General features: G+C 47.7%; 1 long non-coding RNA gene across 1 annotated transcript; it reads left to right on the top strand.

The window, feature by feature from the left end:
* Nucleotides 1–5,873: 5,873 nt before the first annotated feature.
* On the top strand, nucleotides 5,874–10,693 carry LOC140719928 (uncharacterized). The gene is made up of 3 exons (XR_012097044.1): nucleotides 5,874–5,971; nucleotides 6,297–6,361; nucleotides 10,602–10,693. It is a non-coding gene; the product is annotated as an uncharacterized lncRNA (long non-coding RNA).
* Nucleotides 10,694–17,308: the final 6,615 nt, after the last annotated feature.

The raw sequence follows: 17,308 nt of genomic DNA, 5'->3' as shown, positions 1-17,308 counted from the left end.
CCAAAAGCTCCATTACATCCTCTTTCTTAACATCTACATGCACAGGTTTTTCCGTCTGCTGCAAGTCATCACTACAATCACTAAGATACTGATGTAAAGTATTCATTAAGTAGCTCCTATTGTCTTATTAAACATTTATTGTGATCTTATGGTCGTACGGTATCTCCACAGCTGCGGAAGAACCGGAGTCGAAAGTGAAGATTGGAAATAGACCGTACTGTCTGATCTGCCTACTCTGCCTAGTTACGTCCGCCCTCATCGTGACAGTGGCCGGTCTCTCGATCTATGGTGAGTGGAACGGTCTCCGGATGGAGTCAGACCGTAAATAAAGAGAGTGGAATATATTGAAATTGTAAGACACAACAGTGAAACCAACACCTCCTTACCGTAACAACGATGGAAGAGGGCAGCATACATTAAGTTTAGGAAGCAAGGATTAGATGGGTCTATTGCGGAACATAGGGTAGCAAGAAAATAAATGAAGAGGGGGCTGTGGACAGAAAGAAGGAAGCATCAGAATGCCTTGGTGAGTAGGATAAAGGAAAACCCCAAGACATTCTTCAATTATGTGAAGAACAAAAGGATGACAGTAGTGAATGAAGGACTGATTACAGATACAGGTGGGAAGATGTGCCTGGAGACTGTGGAAGTTAGCGAGGTCCTCAATGAATACTTCTCTTCAGTATTCACCACTGAGAGGGAACTTGATAACTGTGAGCACAATATGAGGGAGTTTGATGTTCTGGAGCATGTTGATATTAAGGAAGAGGAGCTGTTGTATTTGTGAAAATATATTAGGACTGATAAGTCCCCGGGGCCTGAAGGAATATTCCCCAGGGTGTTTCACTAGGGGAGAGAATAGATTGCTGAGCCTCTGGCTAGGATCATTATGTCTTCATTGTCCACGGGAACGGTACGGGCGGATTGTGGGGAGACCAATATTGTCCTCTTGTTCAAATAAGGTAGTTGGGATGGTCCGAGTAATTATAGCTCGGTGAGCCTTAAGTCTGTTTTGGGAAAGCTGTTTGAAAACATTGTTAGAGATAGGACTAATAGGTACTTAGAGAATCGTGGTCTGATCAGGGACAGTCAGCATGGCTTTGTGAAGGGCAGATCGTATCTTACAAGCCCGATAGCGTTCTTTGAGGAGGTGACCAGGCATATAGATGAGGGTAGTGCAGTGGATATGATCTACATGGATTTTAGTAAGGCATTTGACAAGGTTCCACACTGGCTTACCTGCAGAAGGCAAAGTGTCGTGGTGGAGTGAGTACTCGGATTGGAGGGCCGTGACTAGTGGTGTTCCAGAAGGACCGGTTCTGGTACCTCTGCATTTCGTGATGTTATTAAAGACATGTATTTGGGGGTAGAAGGGCGAGTTGCAAGTTTGCAGACGACACAAAGGTTGGTGGTGTTGTGGATAGTGTAGAGGATTGTCGAGGATTGCAGGGAGACCTTGATAGGATGCAGAAGTGGACTGAGAAGTAACAGATGGAGTTCAACCCGGAGAAGTGTGCGGTGGTACACTTTGGAAGGACAAACTCCAAGGCAGAGTACAAAATAAATGGTAGGATACCATTTGTGTGGAGGAGCAGGGGGATCTTGGGGTACATGTCCACAGATACCTGAAAGTTGCCTCACAGGTAGATAGGGTAGTTAGGTACGCTTATGGTTGTTAGGTTTCATAAGTCGAGGGATAGAGTTTAAGAGTCGCGAGGTAATGATGAAGCTTCATAATCCTATGGTTCGGCCACACTTGGAGTACTGGTGCCCAGTTCTGATCTCCTCACTGTAGGAAGGCTGTGGAAGCGACAGAAAGGTTACAGAGGAGATTTACCGAGATGGTTCCTGGTTTAGAGAGTATGCATTATGCTCAGAGATTAAGGGAGCTCGGGCTTTACTCTTTGAAGAGAAGGAGGATGAGATGAGACATGATAGAGGTATACAAGATAATAAGAGGAATAGATAGAGTGGACCGCCAGCGCCTCTTCCCCAGGGCACTACTACATGTTCTCACAAGAGAACATGGCTTTAAGGTAAGGGGTGGGATGGTCAAGAGGGATATTAGAGGGAGGTTTTTTTACTCAGAGAGTGGTTGGCGCGTAGAATGCACTTCCTGAATCAGTGGTGGTGGCAGATACACAAGTGATATTTAAGCGTATACTAGACAGGTATATGGAGGAGTTTAAGTTGGTGGGTTATATGGGAGGCAGCTTTTAAGTGGTCGGCACAACATTGTGGGCCGAAGAGCCGGAAATGTGTTGTACTATTCTATGTTCTGTAACACGGACACACCCCAATCCGTAATTAAAACACGGCCTTTATCATAACACAATCAGGACTCATGCTGACACCGACGCGCCATTCACCATAACAGCAACAATGCTGTTACCGTAGCACGATCACGACCTTCAACGAGACGCAGATACACTCCTGACCGCGACACTGACACGACCATCGCCGTGACTTACACGTGGCTGTCACACTGACCGCAACGTACCCCTCACTGTAATATCGATATGCCCCTGACCGTGTCACTGATAAACTCCTGAAGAGAAACCGACACACACCTCACAGTGACACCGACACGCTCTTCACCGTAACACTGAGGTACCGTACACCGTGACACCTTCACGCTCCTCAGCGTGATCCGCTCTGCACCGCATCGTGACAAAGACTCACACGTCACTGTAACACCCCTTACCGAGACAGGATCACCCCTCAACATAACACGATGCACCGCTCACTGAGGCAATTACCCTCACCTCACCCTGACGCAGGCAAACCCCTCACCAGATACCGACAGCTAAATTCACAATGACACAATGACATCGACATAGAACTCTCCGTTGCACCGGCACACGCCTCAGCGTGTCACTCTCACACAGACCGTGGCCATGACATTTCTCTCACCGTGGCACTGACATACCCTTCACTTTGCGACCAGCACACTCCACGCCATGACACCATGACACGTCATTGTGACTCCGGTACACCTCCCGCCGGGGCGCAGAATCTCCTATGACAGTGACACCGACACATTTCTCACAGCAACTCGGACATGCCCCGCACGATACTGACGCAGACCCCCATGGTAACAGCAAAACCTACGGGGACATTGATTATTCCCCGTAGCGTGGCACAAACACACCCCTCAAGGTGGCGCCGACGCCTCTCACTGTGTCCACAGCAAATCGTTCACTGTGTCACCCTTCAGCGTGACACTGACACAACACTCTCTGTGAACGGTTCGGTAGCGTGACGCTAAATCACGTAAAGGCTAAACATTCTTCACCATCTCTCTCAGTATCACAGATCCGTCAGTCTAAGATCACCTCCGACCGAAACTACCGTGAGTTAAACTCAACCCTTCAGTCCAAGCTTTCTGCGCTCAACTCTAATCTGTTCGTTCTTAAACGACAGTTCACTGAGATGGAAACGAAGTACAGATCTGTCAACGAAACCAAGGCTCAAATCTGTGAATTGTTGACCAGCAGAAGAGGTGAGGCATCATCCCCCTCTTTCACCCGCCCCTCATCACAGGGCAGGCATGGATAGAGGAAGCGCCACTCAGTGCTTGACATCGGGAGTGTGTGAAGGGATGGTATGGAGGGTGATTCACTCTGTGTTTGACCCGGTGAATGTGTGATGGGCTGCGTGGAGGAAGTTTCACTCTGTGTCTGACCCCGGGAGTGTGTGATGGGACGGTGTGGAGGAAGTTTCACTCTGTCACTGAGTCAAGCAGAATGAGATGGGACGTTGTGGAGGTGGATTCACTCTGTGTCTGACCACGGGATTGTAAGACGTAACATTACAGCTTCACTCTGTGTCTCACTCCGGGAATGTCTGATGGGACAGTGTGGATCCAGATTCATTCTGTCTCACTTCGGGAATATCTGATGGGACAGTATGGATCCAGTTTCACTCTTTGTCTGACAGCGGGATAGTGTGATGGGACGTTGCCCAGAGAGGTTCACCCCATCTTTGACCCCTGAAGTGTGTTATGGCACCGTGGAGAAAGTGTTTCACTTTCAATCCGTGAGTGTGTGACGGGACGGTGCAGCTTGGGCCTCACTCTCTGTCTGAATCCGGGAGTGAGTGATGGGATCGAGGAGAGACAGCTTCAGTCTGTGTCTGATTCCTGGACTGAGTGATGGGACGGTTCAGAGAAAGCTACACTCTGTGACTCGGCAGGAAGTGTGTGATGGGACGTTAGGAGGGAGATTCACACTGTGTTAGACTCGGAAGTGTGTGATGCGACCGTGTGGAGGCAGCTTCCCTGTATGTCTATCACTTTGCTGTGTGGTGCGTTGAGAATCACTCTCCCTCTGACATTTGTCATGTGTGCTGAGGGAGTTTATTTCCGTGTCTGACCGCTGGAGTGTGTGATTGGGCCGTGGAGAGATTAACACTGTGTCTGACCAAGGCTGTGTGTGACTGGACTTCGTGGAAAGATCTACATTCTGTTCTCTTACCCAGGGAGTTTTCTCTCCCCTGCAGTTTATAATGGACTGGCTAGCATCGATTAAAACCCACAGTCAGGAGATGTGGCGTTTCACTTCGATAGAGGAGTATATATAATGTTCCGGGTGACCCAGTTCTGTTCTGTTGAACTGATTCAATTTGGACTCCGGAACAATTCTGTTGAGTTTGTAAACATTTTGTGTAATAAAGCCACTATTTTCTCACCTTTACCTACTCTCCCAGTTTTATGGTTACCCTGGTTCTTCACAGTTGTGATCTAGTGGAGGGAGCATCACTCCCGGCCTGACTGTAGAAATGTCAGATGGGGTTGAGTGGAGGGAGCATCACTATGTCTCGGTCGCGGGGATTTTGTGATGGAAAATTATATACCCTGTGCCTAAAGCAACGGGTATGTGCTGGGACTGCTTTTTCAGATCCTCACTCTGTGTCTGATCCCGGGAACTTCTCTGCATGCCTGATATCGGGTTTTCTGATGGGACAAGGCAGAGGGAGATTCACTGTGTCTCAGACCTCAGTTCTGCTTACGAAAAGTGGCCCACTAGGCACTCGCATTCCACGCCCGGCTCCATGCCAGCGAGCCGGGCTTCTTACCCATTTAAAGTTTGAGAATAGGTTGAGATCGTTTCGGCCCCACGGCCTCTAGTCATTCGCTTTACCAGATAAAACTGCGGGTCCTCTCGTCATTCGCTTTACCAGATAACACAGAACTTCTCCGTCCTGCTATCTATATCAACCAACGCCTTTTGTGGGGTCTGATGAGCGTCGGCATCGGGCGCCTTAACCCAGCGTTCGGTTCCTCCCGCAGCGCCAGTTCTGCTTACCAAAAGTGGCCCACGAGGCACTCGCATTCCACGCCCGGCTCCAAGCCAGCGAGCCGGGCTTCCTACCCATTTAAAGTTTGAGAATAGGGTGAGATCGATTCGGCCCCACGGCCTCTAGTCATTCGCTTTACCTGATAACACAGAACTTCTCTGTGCAAATGAACCAAACCATGTGTGATAGGATGGTGTGGAGGGAGATTGACTCTGTGACTGAACCCGGGAGTGTGTGATGAGACGGTGTGGAGGGGGATTCCCTCTGTGTCTGACACCGTGAGTGTGTGATGGGACGGTGTGGAGGGAGATTCACTCTGTGTCTGACCCCGGGAGTGTGTGATCCGATGGTGCGGAGAGAAATTCACTCTATCTCTGATCTTGGGAAAATATGAGGCAGTGAGGAGGGTACTTCACACTGGGGCAGTGTGGAGGGTAATTCACTGGGCGCTTAAACACCCCCCAACCCACCGGGTGTTGCGATGTATAAGTACGGATGGATCTTCACTGTTACTTATTCCTGATTTCCAGAGCAAACCTGTCCCAAGGACTGGATCACTAACAAAGATCGGTGTTATTACGTATCCACGTTTGGAACATCTTTGAACACATCAATGCAGGAATGCTCAAACCGGAATTCAAGGCTCTTAGAAATCAATTCAAAGAATGAAATGGTAGGTCTCACACCTCGAGAAGATCCCACAGTAACAAAGGAGTCATCACACTCTCCCGGGGTCAGACACAGAGTGAATCTCCCTTCAAACCGTCTCATCACACAATCCTGGGGTTAAACACACAGTGAATCACCCTCCACACCGTCTCATCACACAATACTGGGAATCTCCCTCTGCACCGTCCGATCTCACACTCTCGTAGTCAGATACAAAACGAAGCACCCTCCGCACCGTCCCACAACTCACTCCTGTTGTAATAAACTGAGAGTGACTCCATCAATGGTTTTCAAAACTCGGCAATAATGAAATAAATTTAATTTCACAGAACTTTATAGCCCCCTTTCTTGTCGACCGAAACCGTGCATACTGGATTGGAAAATGCGAAGACGGGTGAGATTTTGACTGATCTGGATGAAGAAACATGGGGAATGATAGTGGACGTAATGTACCTGGGCTTTCAGAATGTCTTTGATAATGTCCCACAAAGGAGATTAGTGGGCAAAGTTAGAGCACGTGGTATTGGGAGTAGGGTACTGATATGGATAGAACATTGGTTGGCAGACAGGAGACAAAGTGTTTGGATTAACGGATCCTTTTCAGAATTGCAGGCAGTGAGTAACAGTGTACCTCAAGACTCGGTCCTGGGACTGCAGCGATTTACAATAGACAATAAACAATAGACAATAGGTGCAGGAGTAGGCCATTCGGCCCTTCGAGCCAGCACCGCCATTCAATGTGATCATAGCTGATCATTCACAATCAGTACCCCGTTCCTGCCCTCTCCCCATATTTCTCGACTCCGCTATCTTAAAGAGCTCTATCTAACTCTTTCTTGAAAGCATCCAGAGAATTGGTCTCCACGGCATTCTGAGGCACAGCATTCCACAGATCCACAACTCTCAGGGTGAAAAAGTTTTTCCTCCAATCTGTTATAAGATTATTAAGGGATTGGACACGCTAGAGGCAGGAAACATGTCCCCGATGTTGGGGGAGTCCATAACCAGAGGCCACAGTTTAAGAATAAGGGGTAGGCCATTTAGAATGGAGTTGAGGAAAAACTTTTCCAACTAGAGAGTTGTGGATCTAGGAATGCTCTGCCTCAGAAGGCAGTGGAGGCCAATTATCTGCATGCTTTCAAAGACTTATGTAGAGCTCTTAAATATAGCGGAGAAGGCAGGAACGGGTTACTGATTGTGGATGATCAGCCATGATCACAGTGAATGGCGGTGCTGGCTCGAAGGGCTGAATGACCTACTCCTGCACCTTTTGTCTTTTGTCTATTGACGTAGAGTTGACGTGAGTCAATGGGACTAGTTTACGGACTGAAGGAGGTTTGAGGGAACAGGGAGGGGGATTGGGAATTGTCTGTAGACTGTTCGAACTTGTCGGGAGGTGATGGTACAATGATAATTTTTTGGGGACCGACACATGTCTGCCGGGGAAGGACAGGGCAGGGTAATAGATTAATTTGCAGACTGTAACGGGGCTGTGGGAAGGACCAGTACCCTGGGATTAGTTTGGTGACCGACGCAGGGCAGTAGTGAGAGCGCGATGCAGTGGAATTAGTTTGAAGTCTGGCACGAAGCTGTGGGGAGGTGGAGCGGCAATGGGATTAATTTGGGCACAGACACATGAAGAGAGTGGGCCTATTATAGAGTTCATTTCGTGTCTTGCACAAGTCTGTGGGGAGAGGGTGGGACACTGTTATTTTTTTTAAGGAATGAAACAGATTTGTGGGCGGGGGAGCGTACGTCAGTTGGATTCGTATGTGGACTGAAACAGGGCTGTGAAGAGAAAGTGGGTCAGTGAGATTAGTCTGGCAATAGACCGGAGGCTGCGAGGGGTCCCTAGTGTTGTGGCATTAGTTTAGAGACTAACACGGGGCTGTGGGGAACGAGTGTGTCAGTGTGATTAGGTTGGGAACGGTCTTAGGACTGAGGACACTCTTCCTCTCTCCCTTTTTACACCGACTCTCTTGTCTTTTGCTCTGCCGCCTCAATTACACACATTCTGTCTACCCCCTGCCATATCCCGTACGTTCTCTACGCCCCTCTGCTTCTCCGTGAAACAGTCTTCCCGCTAAAGCATATAAGCATATAGCCATTTAACAACTACAGCACGGAAATAGGCCATCTCGACCCTTCTAATCCGTGCCGAACGCTAACTCACACCTAGTCCAAATGGCCCGCACTCAGCCCATAACGCGTCATACATTTTCTGTCTATATACCTATCCAATTTTAATTTAAGTGACAATACCGAACCTGCCTCTACCACTTCTACTGGAAGCTCGTTCCACACAGCTGCCACTCTCTTAGTACAGAAATTCCCCCTCGTGTTACCCTTAAACATTTACCCCTACCTCTCAACTCATGTCCTCTTGTTTGAATCTCTCCTACTCTCAATGGAAAAAAGCCTATCCACGTCAACTCTATCTATCCCCCTCATAATTTTAAATACTTCTGTCAATTCCCCCCTCAACCTTCTACGCTCCAAAGAATAAAGACCTAACTTGTTCAACATTTCCCTGTAACTTATGTGCAGAAACACAGGTAACATTCTGGTAAATCTAACAAATTTTCTCTGTACTTTTGTTGACATCTTTCCTAAAATTCGGTGATCAGAACTGTACATAATACTCCAAATTCGCCCTTACCAATGCCTTGTACAACTTTAACATTGCATCCCAAATCCTATACTTAATGCTCTGAATTACAAAGGCCAGCATACCAAAAGCTTTCTTCACCACCCTATCCACATGAGATTCCATCTTCAGTGAACAATGCACCATTATTCCTACAACACACACAAAATGCTGGTGGAACACAACAGGCTAGGGAGCATCTGTAGGAGAAGCACTGTCGATGTTTCGTGCCGAGACCCTTCATCAGTATGTTTCCTTTCAGTTTGTCTTGACGAAACGTCTCGGCCTGAAACGTCAACAGTGCTTCTCCTAAAGATGCTGCCTGGCCTGCTGTGTTCCACTAGCATCTTGTGTGTGTTGCTTGAATTTCCAGGATCTGCAGAGTTCCTCGTGTTTAACCATTATTCCTAGATCACTCTATTCTACTGCATTTTTCAATTCCCTACCATTTACCATGTATGTCCTATTTGGATTATTCCTACCAAAATGTAGAACCTCACACTTATCAGCATTAAACACCATCTGCCATATAACCATATAACCATATAACAATTACAGCACGGAAACAAGCCATCTCGGCCCTTCAAGTCAGTGCCGACGCTTACACTTACCTAGTCCCACTGGCCCACACTCAGCCCATAACCCTTCATTCCTTTCCTGTCCATATACCTATTCAATTTTACTTTAAATGGCAATACCGAACCTGCCTCTACCACTTCTACTGGAAGCTCATTCCGCACAGCTACCACTCTTTACTCAAAGATATTCCCCCTTGTGTTACCCCTAAACTTCTGCCCCCCTAAATCTCAACTCACGTCCTCTTGTTTGAATCTCCCCTACCCTCAATGGAAAAAGCCTACACACGTCAACTTTATCTATCCTCCTCATAATCTTAAATACCTATATCAAGTCCCCCCTCAACCTTATACGCTCTAAAGAATAAAGACCTAATTTTCTCACCCTTTCCGTGTAACTTAGATGCTGAAACCCAGGTAACATTCCAGTAAATCTCTGTACACTCTCTATTTTGTTGATATTTTTCCTATACTTCGGTGACCCGAGCTGTACACAATACTCCAGATTCAGCCTTACCAATGTCTTGTACAATTTTAACATTAGATCCCAACTCCGAAACTCAATGCTCTGATTTATAAAGGCCAACATACCAAAAGATTTCTGCACCGCCCTATCTATATGAGATTCCATCTTCAGGGAACTATGCACCATTATTCTCAGATTACACTGTTCTACTGCATTCCTCAACACCCTACCATTTACCATGTATGTACTATTTGGATTATTCATACCAAAATGTAGCACCTCACATTTATCAGCATTGAATTCCATTTGCTATCGTTCAGCCCACTCTTGCTACTCGCCTAAATCTCTCTATAAGCTTTGAAAACCTACTTCATTATCCACAACTCCACCTACGTTAGTATCATCTACATGCTTACTAATCTAATTTACCACCCCATCATCCAGATCATTAATGTATATGACAAACAACATTGGACCCAGTACAAATCCCTGTGGCACACCACTAGTCACCGGCCTCCCTGACAAACTGTTATCCACCACTACTCTCTGGCATCTCCCATCCAGCCACTGTTGAATCCATTTTACGACTTCAATATTAATACCTAACGATTGAACGTTTCTAACAAACCTTCCGTGCGGAACCTTGTCAAAGGCCTTACTGAAGTCCATATAGACAACATCCACTGCTTTACCGTCGTCAACTTTCCTCGTAACCTCTTCAAAAAATTCAATGAGATTTGTCAAACATGACCTTCCACGCACAAATCTATGCTGACTGTTCTGAATCAGACCCTGTTTAGCCAGATAATCATATATACCATCTCTTAGAATAATTTCCATTAATTTTCTCCCCACTGACGTCAAACTAACAGGCGTATAATTGCTAGGTTTAATGAGGTTAATCGCTGTTTTATCTGTATTGAAACTTTTTAACCCTCTTTGATAGAAAAGCGGCCTCTGGTCTCCTGTATCACGTGACCTCTGGAACTCCCGTCTGCACTCGTTGCACACCGAAAGGAATGAATTATCCTTGCAATCGTGATCGCAGATTCATCTGCGAGAGGTCTACACCTTTGTGCCCGGCTATAGCTGAAAACATCCAGGGTCTTTGTTAACAGCACATGGGGGCGTCTGAATTACGTCTCTATTATCTCGTTCTTTTCCTTATCTCTCTTCCACTCTCCCTCCATCCATCATTCCGAATTCCCAACTCACCCTCACTACACCTCCCTGCTACTCCATTCTCCAGATAACGACAAACATCTACCATCAATCCCCTTCTTGTCATTCCGCCATCCCTCCCCGCACTTTCCCAATCACCCCAGCTCTCTCTCCACCCCTCTCCGCCCACTATTTCCTCGCACTTTCTCCGCCCGCTCTTTCTCCGCTCTCTCTACCCACCATTTTACCCTTTCTCCTTCTTTCTCCCCTACCCCACTCACACTCTCCTCTCCCCGTTCTCTCTACACACTCCGTCTCCCTGACCTCTCTCTCTCTTTCTCCTTCTCACCCACTCTCAACACCACCCTGAACCGTCTGGTATTCGATAACCCCGCAACCTAGGTAAAAGTCTGTCTCTGCCTCTCCTGGGTTTCTGCAACGCTGTAAGTTTAGATCTACGCTCCTGGGAATAAAGTACCAACCTTCCCGCCCTCTCTCCATAACTCAGTCCCTCGAGTCGCTGCAATATCCCCGTAAATCTCCCTCTGGGATCTTTCCAGCTCAGTGGCATTGTTCCTGGATCAGGGCGACCAAAACAGAGTGCGGCCTCACTGACGTATTGGACCACTGCAACGTGAGCTCCCGACTCCTTCACTCAGTGCCCTGAGTGGTGACGGCCAGCGTGCAAATCGTCCAGTCCACCCCGTGGGATGTTTTCCACCGGAATCGCTATTTGCTTTATTATCTGAAACTAATACGGCCTAGAATTTGTACTTTTTGCTGCATCAGTGCGGCGTAATTTAAAATTAATGTAAATTAGACATATTAATTAATACCGCAAACACGCCGCTCATTTGTTCAAAGATAACAATTAATGTAAAATGCAAGAAATTAATAAATACAGCAAAAATGTCGAGTTAGTGCGTTCAAATATGTGATGGTGTAGAGGAAGAAGCTGTTCCTGAATGGTTGTGTGAGGGGGTTTTAGACTCCTGTGACTCCTCTCTGATGTAGTAACGAGCAGAGAGCCTCTCCAGTCTGGTGAGGGTCCTCCGGGATGGATACCGCCTTCTCGAGGCGTCGTCTTATGAAAATGTCCTCAATAGTGGGAGGGGTGAGACGGTCAGAGTGTTGGCTATAACCCGCTGAGGCCTCTTGCGATTCTGTTCGTTTAGCCTCCCCACCAGGAGGCGATCCGACGAGACAGAATTATCTCCATCGTACATCGAATGAAATTTCCCCATCTTCAATGACAGCTCTCATCTGTCAAACTCCTAACGCTGTGCTCCCTTCTGTAACGAGACAGCTATGGATGGTGTTGAACACAAATGCAGAGTGAAGTCCGGAACTGACTCAGACTCGAAATAAACTCGACGGCAAGAAACCAATCGAAGGACAGCACAAACAGTGGTACTGGAAACGCAACTCTTGCGATTGAGCACTGAGTGCTCAGCTAGTGCCCTTTAACGATTGACTTCCATAGCAACGTCTGGAGTTAATACTTGCATCGACTCGAAGTAAACTAGACGGCACCAAACCAATCGAAAGATATCACACACAGTAGGACTGGAAACGCAACTCCTCCGGTTGAGCACTGAGCACTCTGCAAATCTCTGGTGAGACCGCGCTTAGAGTATTGTGTTCAATTCTGGTCACCTCGTCATAGGAAGGACGGGAAGCTATGGAGATGGTGCAGAGGAGATTTACCAGGATGTTGCCTGGTTTGGAGAACAAGTCATATGAAGGAAGGTAAGCAGAGCTGGGTCTAAAAAATTATGAGAGAGATAAATAGGGTGGATAGTCAGTACCTGTTTCCCAAGGCACAAATGGCAAACACCGGAGGGCATATGTACAAAATTAAGGGAGGGAAGTTTAGGGGAGACATCATGGGTAAGTTTTTTACACGGATGCTTGTGGGCGCCAGAAATGACTTGCTCGGGATGGTGGTGGAAGCTAAAACATTAGGTGTATTTAAGAGCCTCTTGGACAGGCACATGGATGAAACAAAAATGGAGGGTTATGGGGAAGTGTGGGTTTAGTATTTTTTTTAAGGATTATATGGGTCAGCACAACATGGAGGGCTGAAGGGCCTGTACCGTGCTGTAGTGTTCTATGGTTCGGTGGTTCTATGGAGTGCTCAACAAGAGGCCTTTAAGTACAGACTTCCAATGCAGGAATGTGTCAGGGAATAATTGCCAGTCTGAGTCCTGTAAGGAAAGTGACGTCACCGTATTCTCGGAAATGCAGTTGCGGGAACTTGTCTGCCTGTCCTGTTCGGTCGAACACATAACACCTTCGTGTTTGCATGAACGTGCAGGGCCCAATGCAGACCCTCTGAGTTACTGACAACCAGGAAACCAGGAAATTCAAATAATTACATACGACGTAGCAGCCGAATTAGACCATCGAATCTGCTCCCCATTTCATCGTGGCTGATCCATTTCCCTCTCAGCCCCAAATCTCTCTCCTTCTCCCTGTCTCCTTCGATGACCTGACTAATCAGGAATCTATCAAACTCTGCCTTCCATATAGCCAAATGGCCGGGTCTCTACGGCGGCCTGCGACATTCAATCCGGCAGATTCACCACGCGCTGGCTGAGGAAATTCCTCCTCATCTCCTTTCTGAAAGATATCCCTCTATTCTCAGGCTGTCTCCCCTGGTCCGAGACTCCCCTCCAATAGGGAACATTCTCTTCACATCCATTCTGTTATAGGCTTTCACCATCCGAGAACTTTCAATAAAGTCACCCCTCATTCATCTGAATTCCAGCGAGTACAGGCCCCAGAGCATCACACTGCCTTCATATGATAAGCCGTCCAATCCTGGAATCATTTTCCTGAACTTCTTTTGAATGCTTTCCCATTTGAGCACATATTTCATTCGATAAGGGACCCCAAATTGCTCATTAATCTCCAAATGTGTCCTCAGAGTTCCTTATTGAGCCAGAAAACTCCCTCCTTGCTTTTAGATTCTAGTTCTCTCGAAATTAATGGGCGGAGGTTAACTACACGTGAGGTCTGACCGCGACTGCGTGGTGGGAAAGGGGAGGAAGTAGTTTCACTGTGGGTCTGTACCAGGGAGAGTCTGATGGGACTGTGTGGAGGGGTTTTCACCCTTCGTCTGACGACCTACGCCCATTTTCTTAATGCAATATCTCCTAGCCCCTCTACGAAACTTCCCCTCTATCCTTTACATTCTGCCCTTGATCTATCCTCCACTATTAAGTTATCCTTACCCCAGGTTAGCCCTGATGGGTTAGCTACAAACGGTGCTTCTACAGATTGTACCAAAAGGTAGCGCTCAGTACGGTTACGGTGCAGACGTTTATGTGTTTGATCAAGCAAGTTGTCCTCTAAGGAATCAGTTGCAACTGAAAATAAAGAAATGTGTCCACAAATAGTTAATTGCGGCCAGGGAGCCATCTTTTACAGTCCCTGAGATGTATCCAACGTTCCTGGCCTTGTACTTTACCTACCGTCAGCGTTTGCAATAGTATCTGGAATGGTCCTTTCCACCGGGGCCCAATCCCTGATCAGTACCGTATCTCCAATTTTCAGCTCCGGCCACTCCGCTCCTTGCCCTCCGAGATCATTAAGGGTATTCTTTACCTGGGAGTGGAGAACCTTTAGAGAGGACGTCAATTAGTGAAGGTACTTCTGCAATTCATCCCCCATGACATTAAGGTCAATTTGGGCGGGAGGCTGCGTGTTAGCGTCCCATGTGTTCCATCTAGGACGCCCATAAACAATTTCAGCTGCAGATACCCCTGCAGTGGAATGTGGGATAATTCTCATAGGGTATGAAGCTAACGGAAGGACCTTCAGCCAGCTCAGTCCGGTTTCGGACATTAACTTAGTCAGCTTATTCTTCAGGGTGCCGTTAGCCGGATCCACTATTCCTGCAGCCTTCGGGTGGTAGGACAGTGAAACTGCGGTTCAGTGTGCAGCACCTCACATAGCTCCTTATTTATTTGCCCCACAAAATGAGGGCTATTGTCCGAGCTTATCTGTCTGGGTACCCCGAAACTGGGTATAATCTCTGAAAGCGACACCTTTACCACCGTGGATGCTTTATTACTGGTGGTCTGAAAGGCTTCAATCCGTCTACTGAACACATCTACAATCACTAAACAGTACTTATGACAGTGTACACGCGGTGATTCAATAAAATCAAGCTGAATGCATTCAAAAGCACCACTTGGCAAGAGGGGTTTTCCTTGGGCACATTTTACTCCCTTTCCCGCGTGTGTCTTTCGGCGGATCAAACAGGCTTGTATCTTTGCCGTGGCCGCCTCCTCCAGCCTTGGGTGCCACCAGGTGCGGAGCAAAATATTACCCAATCCGTCCTTGCCAAGGTGTGTGTCCGTACGCAGGCAATCAATAAGCAGCGGTAACAAAGCGTCGGGGATACAAACTTGGCCATCTGGGGTCTGCCAGAGGCCGGTGGACACCGAATGCGCACATCTGTGTGTCTTCCAGGGTTGTCATTTTTCTGAATCAGGGGCGTCCCACAGGAGCTTTCGAACTGTAGCCCCGTCTGGAGTGCCCGGCGCTGGTGGCAATTTAGTCGTGGTGAAAGTTAATCGCTCGGTAGTGGAAACTATGATAGTCGCCTCCTGTGCAGCCTGTTTAACTGCCAAGTCGGCCCTGTTGTTGCCTTTAGTCACTGCAGAGTCGTCTATTAGGTGAGCCGGACATTTAATAACGGCCAATGTTTCGGGGAGGAGTATAGCCTGGAGGAGATTCTTTACATACATGGCATTCTGGATGGGGGTCCCACAGGCGGTGACAAATCCCCGCTGTGCCCAGAGTTGTCCAAAATCAAGGGCCACCCCAAACGTGTAGCGACAGTCTGTATAAACATTGGCCCCTTTGTCCTTAGCGAAAATACAGGCACCAAAAAGTCTCTGCTTTTTGGGCAGAGACTTGTGGGCTGGGGAGCGCCACCTTCGAGCTGGGATGGTTGCTGACTACGGCGTATCCGCAGAGGCGTTCCCCGGTCCCAGAGACTGTGGAGCTGCCATCCACGTAAAGGGTAAACTTTGCCCCTGAAACAGGTGCATCTGAGAGTTCAGGGCATGGTCGTGACGAGATCTGAAGGACTATTCCAAAGTGGACTGTTCCAATAAAAGAGAGAGAGAGAGAGTGAGAGAGAGAGAGAGAGAGAGAGAGAGAGAGAGAGAGAGAGAGAGAGAGAGAGAGAGAGAGAGAGAGAGAGAGAGAGAGAGAGAGAGAGAGAGAACAGCTTGTGTACTAGTTCAGCAGCAAGAATGAGAGAGAGAGTCTGTGAGTTGCCTTTCGAAACTGAAAGGCGGAGCTAAATGACGGACAGCTGGTGTTCCGCACTGCTGAGATATATACAAGCTCAGATGACTTTTCAGTCAGACACACAAGACACACAGGAGATACACAACTCCAGAGGCATGGGGGACTCTGGTGGGCTTGGTGTGCCCACAACAGGGGTGGGGGTTTTTGCTCACACTGTGGACAAAGGAGTGACCGGTGGAACGCTATCGGTGTGTTCAACCCTGGCCTGGGTTGACAGCGTTACCGTGGAAGACCGGCATCCCCCTTCCTATTGTCACAAGTTAGTAACTTTTAAATTAGTGGAGGATCGGCACCGGCACTGGAACATAAATCAACACTCTATCCCCCTCTCTCCAACTCTACTCAAGCCAAATTCCAAAACTGAACTGATTACTTACCATCCCACCGTCAGACTGTATCAGCTAACCATCTGAGCTGGAGAAGCTTGGAAACTTTATCTACTCACCTATATATGCATATACTCTGCTAGTCTGCTTACCTTATCTTGTTTGATATTACCTTACTCACGTAGTTACTAATAAAATAGAGTTCATAACGGAAGACTCAGCCTCCAGGGGTGTCCATTTCTGCTGGTTCTTCTTAACCCGTTATGGGGTACGGAACACCCACGCATTCTGACCTGTTGCATCGGCGCCTAGCGCGGATGCTGCACCGCACGAGAGCGCCAGAGTCCAGAGAGGGGTGTGGACACCACCGGCTCCATCACGGGCACAACCCTCCCCAGCATCGAGGGCAGCGGTGAGAAGGCGGGATCCGTCACTGAGGCCGATCACCCGGGAACGGGCGCCCTATTATTCATTTCCATCATCAGAGAAGAGGCACAGGAGCCTGCAAACTCAATGACCCAGGAACAGCTGCTTCCCCTCCGCCAGCATATTTCTGAACGTATGAGTACCGCCTCGACAGTTTTGCAGCATTTATTATCTTTTTGCATCCTACATTAATTTTCCATTCTTGCGACGTACAGATCCTGCAAAGATACAAATCTCAGGGCGGATAAGTCACGGATAATGAGTCAGCTGGTAAACTTGCGAAAACACTGATTTGATGCTGGGAGAAGGAGGGAAGAAAGTGTGGGGAAAAAAATGGGGATGAAATAGAGGGAGATGACAGGAGTGGAGTTGAGGAGACGAGTTTGGAGATTTGAGCGTAAATAGAGAGTGA

The sequence above is a fragment of the Hemitrygon akajei genome, unplaced genomic scaffold (genome assembly GCF_048418815.1).
Source record: "Hemitrygon akajei unplaced genomic scaffold, sHemAka1.3 Scf000033, whole genome shotgun sequence".
Taxonomy (NCBI): domain Eukaryota; kingdom Metazoa; phylum Chordata; class Chondrichthyes; order Myliobatiformes; family Dasyatidae; genus Hemitrygon; species Hemitrygon akajei.
Note: the sequence above shows the minus strand (reverse complement) of the source record. Positions and strands in the feature narration are given on the sequence as shown.